This window comes from Dendrobates tinctorius, unplaced genomic scaffold (assembly GCF_039654945.1).
Source record: "Dendrobates tinctorius isolate UK_male_01 unplaced genomic scaffold, ASM3965494v1 ptg000191l, whole genome shotgun sequence".
NCBI lineage: Eukaryota > Metazoa > Chordata > Amphibia > Anura > Dendrobatidae > Dendrobates > Dendrobates tinctorius.
Window position 1 is genome coordinate 9,001,448 of NW_027361858.1, and position 10,699 is coordinate 9,012,146.

General features: G+C 43.0%; 1 long non-coding RNA gene across 2 annotated transcripts; it reads left to right on the plus strand.

The window, feature by feature from the left end:
• Positions 1-9,520, plus strand: LOC141055747 (uncharacterized). 2 transcript variants are annotated; one of them, XR_012221528.1, is made up of 5 exons: positions 1-4,838; positions 6,999-7,048; positions 8,192-8,251; positions 8,357-8,422; positions 8,763-9,520. It is a non-coding gene; the product is annotated as an uncharacterized lncRNA (long non-coding RNA). The 2 variants fall into 2 exon arrangements; XR_012221527.1 differs by lacking the exon at positions 1-4,838 and having other exon boundaries at positions 5,927-8,251.
• The last annotated feature ends 1,179 nt before the right edge of the window (positions 9,521-10,699 follow it).

The window sequence follows — 10,699 nt, forward strand, 5'->3', positions numbered from 1 at the left end:
CCATCCAAATGCCACCCTCTGAAGCCCAATGTGCAGTACCTCGGTCATGTAGTGAGTGCAGAAGGTGTGGCACCGGATCCTGACAAAGTCACTGTCATCCGGGACTGGCAAAAACCCAGCAACCTCCATGAGGTACGTCAATTCCTCGGGTTGGTAGGCTACTACCAAAGGTTCATCAAAGACTTCACTGAGATAGACACACCTATGCAAAATCTTCTGGTGGGCCAGCCCAAGAAAACCAGGAAGAAGAGTCCTACATTTGAACGGAATGAGGAACTGGAGAGGTCCTTCACTCGACTGAAAATGGCTCTCACAGGAGATAAAGTTCTGGCCTACCCAGATTATCACCAACCATTTGTTCTGTATACTGATGCCAGCAACGTGGGACTGGGAGCAGTACTGTCACAGGTACAGAATGGCAAAGAAATTGATCTCCTACACCAGCAGGAAGCTTCGTCCCACTGAAAGGAACCCAGACAACTACAGTTCCTCCAAACTGGAGATCCTCACCATAGTCTGGGCTGTGACTGAACAATTCAAGCATTACCTAGCTTCAGCCAAGTTTACCATCTTCACGGACAACAACCCGCTGACTCACTTGGAAACTGCAAAACTAGGTGCACTGGAGCAGCGATGGATGGCCCGGCTGTCTAACTATGAATTTACCATCAAGTACTGAGCGGGGCACAAGAATGCCAATGCTGATGCTCTGCCCAGGATGCCCAATCTGCCAGATGGGGGAGAAGACCCTGAGGCACTCGAAGAAATAGAGTTACCTGCCTTCCACCGGCCAATTGCGGCCCGATGTGCCCAAGGAGTGAGAAACAGACGATCTATCGTGAAAGAAGCCACCCTAAATCCATTGCCTCATCATGACTGGGCACAAATGCAGGATACCAACCCTGCAGTCTGCCTGGTAAAAGAGCTACTGTCACAAGCTGACTCACGCCCAGGTCCAGATGGTCCTGAAGAAACCCAGCAGTTGTGGAAGGAAAGAGGCAGGTTGTTCATCTATGAGGGAAAGCTGGGTCGGAGGAGTATCAATGCCCGCACTCATGAGCTGGTCTGGCAGGTGGTAGTCCCAAAGAGGGAGGCATCGATGGTTTTGGAAGCGTACCATAATGGAGCAGGACACTTTGGATGGAAGAAGTTGGAGGCCTTGCTCCGAGAGAGATTCTACTGGGCTGGTTTGAGGAAGGCCATTGAAAATTGGTGCCGGGAGTGTGGACAATGCAACCTACGCAGGAAGGACCGTAACAGCCAGCGAGCTCCTTTGCAGCCAATAATAACTAAACAGCCACTCGAGTTGGTAGCCCTGGACCATGTGAAGCTGGTCCCAAGCCGTTCAGGCTACATTTATGCTCTTACCATCATTGACCACTACTCGAGATTCTTGGTAGTCGTGCCTGTCAAGGATCAAACAGCCAGGACAGCAGCCAGAGCATTCCAACAGCACTTTTGTCGACCACACGGATATCCCGAGTGAGTGCTTACAGATCAAGGTCCAGCCTTTGAGGTAGAAGTGTTCCAGGAATTCTGTAACTTGTATGGTTGTAAGAAGATAAGGGCAACACCGTACCATCCACAGACCAATGGCATGTGTGAAAAGATGAATCAGGTGGTGATCGATCTACTGAAGACTTTGCCTTTGGAAGAGAGGAATCTGTGGCCAGAGAAGTTGCCAGATCTGGTAGACCTCTACAATCACATTCTTGTGAATTCCACCAACTGCACTCCAGCCTACCTAATGAGAGCGATGCCTGGCAAGATGCCTATTGATTTGGATATGGGAGTCCTTACACCTGAGGTGACATCACCAGATGCTGACTGGGACACAGAGAGGAAGCAGCAATACCGAAGAGTACAAGAGTGCGTAGAAAAGAGTCTAGCTCAGGCGAGACAAAAGCAGGAAAAGAACTACAATCAACATGCACCTGCAGTTCACCTGTCACCAGGAGAACAAGTTCTAAAGAGGAAAAGGAGGAAGCATAAATTGGATGACCAATGGGAAGCTGAACCCTACACCATCCTACCATCAAACTTTGACAACACCAAAGTGTGCCTTATCAGTAAGGATGGAGGAGAAACCTCATCAGCAGTATCGAGGGATCATCTGAAACTGTGCCCTGACCAACTAAAGGAAAAGATGGAAGAGCAAAAAAACCTTCAACCCGTAGAGGAAGAAGAGAAAAAGGTCAGCACTGTACTTGGAGAATTTCCTAGACAAGAGTGGATCAAGCCATCGTAGTTCCTGTCCTAATCTTTCCCCAGCCTACTGCAACTGAAGTAGCAGAGACTCAAGACAACTCAAAGTCAGGAAGTTCAGGCAGCGGATACCACACCAGCAGTGGAGCAAGAGGAGCCTTGCCCTTCCAGTGGTGAATCTGTCATGCCCACAGTGAGTCTAAGAGTTCTCAGACGTCTACTACCCAGTTTTAGTTTACCCAACAGCAGTAACAGACCCACTAAACCTAAATAGGCCATTAGAAGTACCCATGCTACGCAGATCTACTCGTAGTACAAAAGGTGAGATCCCAGTTAGATATAGAGATTATAGGACAAATAGAAAATGTAAACTGTACCTGTAAATATGCAACTTTTCAAGCTTATGTGCCTACAGAGACTCTGTAAGAACTTTTTGAATATCTTATTTTGTTTTGATGGACAACTGGGCCACAGGACTATGTGTGGCCAAAACAATCCTTGTAAATAGTTACCAACTTGCTGAGGAATTGGACCATGGACATTGATGCATGGACTAATCGTCACAAGGACTATTTTTGAGCTTTGGTTTTTGTAACTTTTCAATTTTGAAATCTTGTAACAGTTACAGTTGTTCATTCGTTAATATGTTTTGCACGTTTTCTTCAGTCCAGGAGTACTGAATTGCACTAGGGGGAAGGTGGCGCCCCAAGGAGTATGGTCGCCACAGTCGCATTACCTTCCTCCTAGGGATTGTGATGTCATGCTTGGAAGCAATGAAGGGTCTCTCTATCAGTTAAATACAACACACAGCACAGTTCCCTCTCCAGGCCAGCAGAGGGAGCTCTGAACCAAACTGGGGGAGGAGCTGCTCTCTGGGGCCGGGAAGGGGAAGTTAAGTCAGTTCTGTGAGGAGGTCAAAGTGTGTGGATGTGAAAAAGAGGAGCTGGAGGATTGAGGGGAATTCAGGCCCACTTCTGGCTTCAAGAGCATGGTTCGGAGTCCGGTATCCAAAGTTGTATGGATGCTGATGGTCCTGCAGCAGAAACCGGAGGAACAGAAAGCTGTAAATGCTCTGTTCCCAACTAAGACTCGGAGGCACAGCAGTAACGTGTGTGAGACAGAAGAGATAGAAGGCTACGGCTGTCTGCCATACGAGGGGAGTTCTAAAGAGAGCAAGCAAGGGGAACTTCAGTGTAACTCAGTACTTCAAGTGCCTCAGATAAGTGCTAGAAAGGAGACTACACAACCCATCTGCATAGAGAGATTCTTAATTTGCTTTCAGGCTGATCAACTCCTGTTCCATCTGTAAACTGTATCTTGGACTGCACTTGCAAAGCACAGTAAAGGTAAAGGAAACTGCACCCTGTTGTGTCATTGCCTTCTTCCTGCAATCCCTTCAGCACTGCTACATCTCTGTGCCTAACACTGCACCCTCTTCCTCAACACCTATTACTACTGCCCTGGGACCTCAGCTCCACCTGTGGGGAGCCCCAACATCATTGCTGCACCACACCATCTATCCTAGGGAAGCTACCCTGCAGCGCTGGTCAAACTGACCAGAAACCACAGGTCAAATATAAAGTCACTGCACACGTGGATTTTTTGCAAAAGTGGAAAATCTTTATTTCTATTGGACGGTGAAGAAGCGACAGCTTTTTTTGACGTTTCGGCCTCACAATGGCCTTTATCATTTAGTCGCTGAAAAAATAAAATATATACAATAAAAATTACAGACAAATATATACAATAAAAATGACATGTAGAATAGATCTTAGAATAAGTATCTCTTTGAGAAGCATCTTCATGTTATGTGCCAAACGATCATTAGGGAGTATAGAGACATTTTTAAGAAAATAACTCATAGCTTACGACTTACATTGTGCCACTTTGGGTGAATATCACAGACAAGGAAAAATACCCTGTGGTCTTCGAAGTCATCTGAAACCTACCCTCTTCTCAGATAATTCTAAATACTGTGCCACCTTTCAGAAAATCCTGAATAAATGCTCATTTGATATTATACTTCTAACAATCGAATATCTTCAAGAAGCTATAAAAGAAACTGAAGTAAAAATAACTACCATTGAAAGCCAGTTATCCTCAACGCTTAATAGCACTGAATTTAATACTCTTAGAACCAAAGTTGATGCGGCTCTACTTTCACATCAGAAGACTCTTGAGGAAAGAAAAAGGTCTAAGTTCCAACGTGATACTGAGGACTATCTGAACAACAGGGTCTATAGATGGGAAGACCCAACACCAAGACGCTTCCGGTCAAGAAATCGTCGCCAACCGGGAGGATATACAGCCTCCGGGGGATCCTCTCCTGTCGGAGGGTCTTCACCAGGTTCCGGGAGCGATGCTGGTGGAACATCTCTTCCAAGGGCTCCTTTTTTAGGCCAAAGAATAGGCCAACAAGGCGATCGAGGAGGAGGAGAACAGAATCGACAGATGATACTCCGATCACAACAGGTAGGAGTCCAAACCTAGTCATCAACATTTCTGATTATTCTCTCTCTCCCTTAGAACTGAAGGTACTCAACCTGGGCCTCTCTTTTTGCCCTACACCCAGATGGGATTCCTTCCAGTTAGAAAAAGATCTACAACAGTTCTATCGGAACATTAGACTCAAGGTACACTTTGAGGACCCAACATCAAAAAATGACCAACACTGCAGGTATAGCCCCAAATCGTGACACTAATCCTTCCATTTCCATAGATTCTCTAGGACTACGAAATCCTAGTAGTTTTATTCCACCTAAAACAAACCATGCTGTCGAGACCTTTGTGAACCTACTCGATAGAGACATTAAACACACTATACATGAACAGCGTTTGGGCCTACTCCCTGTCTGCCACAATTTACCACCAGCCGAGAAACAAGCAATTATATCCTTAAAAGACAATCCAAACATCATCATAAAACCAGCAGATAAAGGGGGCGCCATTGTTGTCATGAATAAAAACCAATATGTTGACGAAATTAGGAGACAGCTCTCTGATACAAAAACCTATAAAAAAATTCATAGTGATCCTACATATCAGATTCGTAAGAAAATTGACTGCATTCTTAATAAACATACACAACAAAAAAACATTGATACCAAAACCAAGACTTTTTTGACCAATTTACATCCAGTAACGCCAGTTCTGTATATTCTTCCCAAAATCCATAAAAATCTACATAATCCACCCGGACGTCCTATCGTCGCATCCACAGATTCAATTCTCAATCCCTTATCCATTTTCCTAGAAAAACTGTTAACCCCCTATACCTACATCACTAAATCGTTTATCCTGGACACAGGAGACTTCCTTAGTAGAATCCGTACTATCAACTGCATTCCACCTAATAGCATCCTTTGCACATTTGATGTCAATAGTTTGTACACATCTATTGCACATGACAAAGGAATTGATGCAGTCTCATTAACCCTAGACCAAGCTGGCATTGATTCAGGCATACATGAATTGTGTCTAGACCTATTGAATCTAGTTTTACGTGAAAACTTCTTTCGCTTTGAGGATGATTTTTTTGTCCAGATATGTGGGACCGCTATGGGCTCTAACGTAGCCCCTGCATATGCTAATCTTTACATGGACAAGTTCGAACATGATTATGTTTATTCCAATACATTATTCCAACAATTTGCTGTTGTCTGGTACCGATATATCGACGACATTTTTTGTATTTGGCAAGGTGATTCTAATAGCCTATTCACATTCTACAATATAATCAATAGCGCCAGACAGGAACTGAAATTCACCATTTCACACAGTTTGGAATCCATCAATTTTTTGGACACCACAATACATAAGGATTCAAAAGGTCAACTTACCTCTGATATTTACACCAAACCTACAGATTGTAATAATCTTCTTCTGTATGACAGTTGTCACCCGAAATCTACCCTCAACAGCCTCCCCCGGTCACAATTTAAGAGAGTCACCAGAATTGTATCAGATCCCACTACCAGAGTCTCAAGACTGCGGGAGATGTCAACAAAATTCAAAACAAGACACTACCCATCCACACTGTTAGCCTCCGAGATGACGAAGGCACTCACTACTCCTGGCGACACCACTCACACTACATCAAAACCACCGAGACTCCCATTTGTCCATGGCCACCATCCTTCCATGCGAAGAATCCACAACTTAATTCGTAAGCATTGGTATTTACTTACCAAGTCATATCCTAGAATTGAGATCTTTAAATCCCCACCTCTTATGTGTCTAAGAAGGCCCCAAAACATCAGGGACAAATTGGTTAGGGCTGATTTAGGATCCACCAATCAGACCACTCAACGTACACTTACAGGACAAAGGAGAACAGGCACCTTCCCGTGTCTCAGCTGCATGAGTTGCTCGAACATTATCAAAGGAAACGAAATTATTCACCCACGCACTGGTAAATCTTATCACATCAGGGATTGCTTCACCTGTGAATCAAATTTTGTCGTATATATCATCAAATGCCCCTGTGGTTTACTGTATGTAGGTGAAACCACCCAAGCCATTAGAGATCGCATCTCTAGCCACAAGTCGACCATCAGGTGCGGAAAGACATGGCTTCCACTCCCTGCCCACTTCAAGGAAGCCCGACATAATGTATCCCAGTTGAGGTACCAGATCATAGAAAAAGTCCCTAGGCCCAAGAGGGGGGGCAACCATGTTCGCTTACTAAAACAACACGAAACCTACTGGATCTATACCCTTGACACTTTACATCCCAAGGGTCTCAACCGCAAAATTGATTGGTTAATCTAATAAACCCTTTTTTTTCTCTTTAGACCAATTGATCGTTTTCTTGTATGGGTCTCTTTTGACATCCTCCATGGCGGTAAGACATATCAACCCCATTTTTCTTATTTTTCTTATTTTTCTTATTTTTTCTTTTATTTTCATTTTCATTTTCATTTTTTTCATTTCTTATTATTATTTTAATTTTAATTTTTTATTTTTTATTTCAATTTTTTTTCCTTTTTATTTTACATTCATTTTTTCATCCATTTATTTTTCTTCCCCTTTCTCCTTCTTTCACCATTATTTTTTCATCCCAACCTTTCCCCCCCCCTTTCTCCCACCCTTTTTCTTCCCCCAAATTTCCCACAATTTTTTCTCCATTTCTCATGTATATTTATTTTATATTTCAATTTTTCTTTTTTCTTCTTTCTTTTTTACTTTTTCTTTTTGTTTTCACTTTTTAGCATGATCCATTTAGATTCAACTCCTTTTTTTGTGTATCCTTTTTTTTCCCCCATTTACACATATTTTTCCCCCCTTTTTTTCCCCTTTTTTTTCCCCTTTTTTTTCCATTCTTTTCCCCCTCCTTTTCCTTTTTTACATAATATCATTAAAACATTTCTTTCCCTCCCCCCTTTTTTTTCTTTTATTTTCTCTTTTTTCTTTTTCCCCCTTTCCTCTTCTCCCTTCCTTTCAGTTTGGACTCCTACAATAGAATATTGTTATTTTTATTAAATCTGTGTAATGTATTGCTATAAATATTGTCATTGGTTTATATCTCTCATGTTCACCATGTTGTGCCTTACAATCGATATGTATGCATTCTTATCTGCTCCATATGGAGCTTTCATCTCCTTTTATCTAACTTTGCCCATGGCGATATCTGCTCCCGCCCATTGGCGTCTCTCCTGTGAGTAAGTTTCTCCCCAAGCGCTACTGCGCAGGCGCGGGTTCCCCGCGCCATTTTCTTGGTGGTTTTCCCCTTATGGGCGACATGTTCCACTCCTTACTGCGCAGGCGCCGGCGTCTGACGTCACTTCCGGTCAGATGACCGACCCTGCCACCAATAAGAGCGCTGATACAGACACAGCGCTCATTCACTGCACAGGCACGGCGGTGCCTGCATCCACCTCTGCCACCAATGATTGTGAGTAACATGGAAGAGATTCCCATAACTACCGCTGCACCACCAATAGATCTCACTTTTTAATGTTATTATGTGTATATTTTTACCTTTAAGGCGATGTACCTTGGGCATACTGGCATAATTGTGGACCCTCTAGAATCACTTATCTTAAAGGTATTCATTTTTCCTCATGACTCCATATGTATCTCTGTCCTCAACATATCATACTTATTAGTATGCCTTTTTGGCACATACCTATATAAGATTTTCTCTTTTAAGGCAATTAGCTTTTGGCACATTCACACAGTTGTGGATCCCCTTGAACCAGGACCACTTGCCACAAAGGTATTCTAATTTTCCTGTTGATTTTATTCTTTCTTTATACAAACTAGTCATTTAGAGTGTTACATCATTTTTCCATAGGCCTACACCGTATATCCCACATTTACATGATCAATATACAAGTTTCCATTAGTCACACTAGAAATGAAACTTTTCTGTCTATATTTCTGATCTTAGTAGTACTAGGAACCATACGGTCTATAGACTCTTATAAAGACCTTTTCATTACCTTGTAACATGTTTGTCTCTATTATTGGTTCCCATCTGATCATACTCCCTTCTAATTATATTCTCAAGTATTGGCTCCTATCTAATTATATTCTCATTCAACCTCCCTTTACAGGACAATCCATTTACTCTAAAAACATTGTCTAACAGTGAAACTATCTAACTGATGACTACAATCTTTCTTCTCGAAGGGGTATGATATCAATATTTACTTATCGAGTGATACTCTGTCTGCCGCCATGCTTTCCTTTTCTCTGTTTCTTTTCTTAAAAATGTGTCTATACTCCCTAATGATCGTTTGGCACATAACATGAAGATGCTTCTCAAAGAGATACTTATTCTAAGATCTATTCTACATGTCATTTTTATTGTATATATTTGTCTGTAATTTTTATTGTATATATTTTATTTTTTCAGCGACTAAATGATAAAGGCCATTGTGAGGCCGAAACGTCAAAAAAGCTGTCGCTTCTTCACCGTCCAATAGAAATAAAGATTTTCCACTTTTGCAAAAAATCCACGTGTGCAGTGACTTTATATTTGACTTATGCTAGCGGGACTACCAGTTCCCTTCTCACTAGCACCGTATATCCACACCTCTTAGTCAAGTGCTAACCATCTCTACTACTTGCTAGAAACCACAGGTGGCATCATGAATCATCTCAATAACTTTATCCCCATCACTCTACCCCTTTTACAATGACTGCCTGAGGCCACGGACCAGGTCACTGCCACTGTGACATTTCCCATTGAAATCAATGGGCCCAGCACCGAGTACCCTACTGCCTCCGGGGCGGGTCACAAATGGAATAGACAATAGATGGAAATAATTGGCAATTATCAAGACACCCTCAATAAAGGAGTGGTTCTGCAGGTGGGGACCACAGACCACATCTCAGTACCAATGCTTTCTGGCTGATGTTTTGGTCACTTTTGAATGTTGGTTGTGCTTTCACACTCGTGGTAGCATGAGACGGACTCTACAACCCACACAAGTGGCTCAGGTAATGCAGCTCATCCAGGATGGCACATCAATGAGAGCTGTGGCAAGAAGGTTTGTTGTGTCTGTCAGCGTAGAGTCCAAAGGCTGGAGGTGCAACAAGGAGACATGCCATTACACCAGGAGATGTGGAGGGGGCTGTAGGAGGGCAACAACCCAGCAGCAGGACCACTACATCCGCCTTTTTGCAAGAAGGAACAGGAGGAGCAGTGCCAGAGCCCTGCAAAATGACCTCCAGCAGGCCACAAATGTGCATGTGTCAGCACAAACGGTTAGAAACCGACTCCATGAGAATGGTCTGAGGGCCTGACGTCCACAGTTGGGGGTTGTGCTCACAGCTACCCTATAACTCACTGTCCAGTTCTTAAGCAAGCCTTGCCTTATGATTAGATTATTTAGCCAAACTGTAGTATTATCCAAAAGAAAAATACTTCCATTTGCAGACGGCTGTTTTTCAGCTTTTTTCCTCTTTTCTTTCATTTTCCCATGCTAATTTGCATATATTTTTCCCAGGAAACATTGCCTGACCTCTGAATCTCCCCATGCTAGTTGATGTTAGAAGAGAAAACTATATCGCAAATCTTAAGTACTGTATATTCAAATGACGCTTAGGGCTACAGGATGTAAAGATGCATGGACGCATAGGTCCTTGTTGTCAAAGATCAGATAACTTGCAGCATAGCCCCATATGTGTTGAGGTTTGCGGTGAAGGAGAGGATGTTTGAGTAAGGATAATATCATATCAATTATGGTAGAAAGATGAATAAGCAACAGTACAATCTCACCTTACAGGTAACTAAAAGAGTAATGTAAGGCAGATACCTGTGTCTATAGTTGTGTGAGGAGCACACTCCATGTGCTTTTTCCAATTCCCAAGTATCGGCAGAGCTATAGAGGCAGTACCGTATAGTATGAGTACCGGTGTTAAGTCACTGAGAACCAGTTGATGCGTGTGATGCAGAGATCCTGGAAGTATGCAAGTTTAGCATGAGCTGTGATTGAGTCTCCAGCGTGGGTGAAGGCACACAATCCAGTGACGGCTGCTGGAGCTT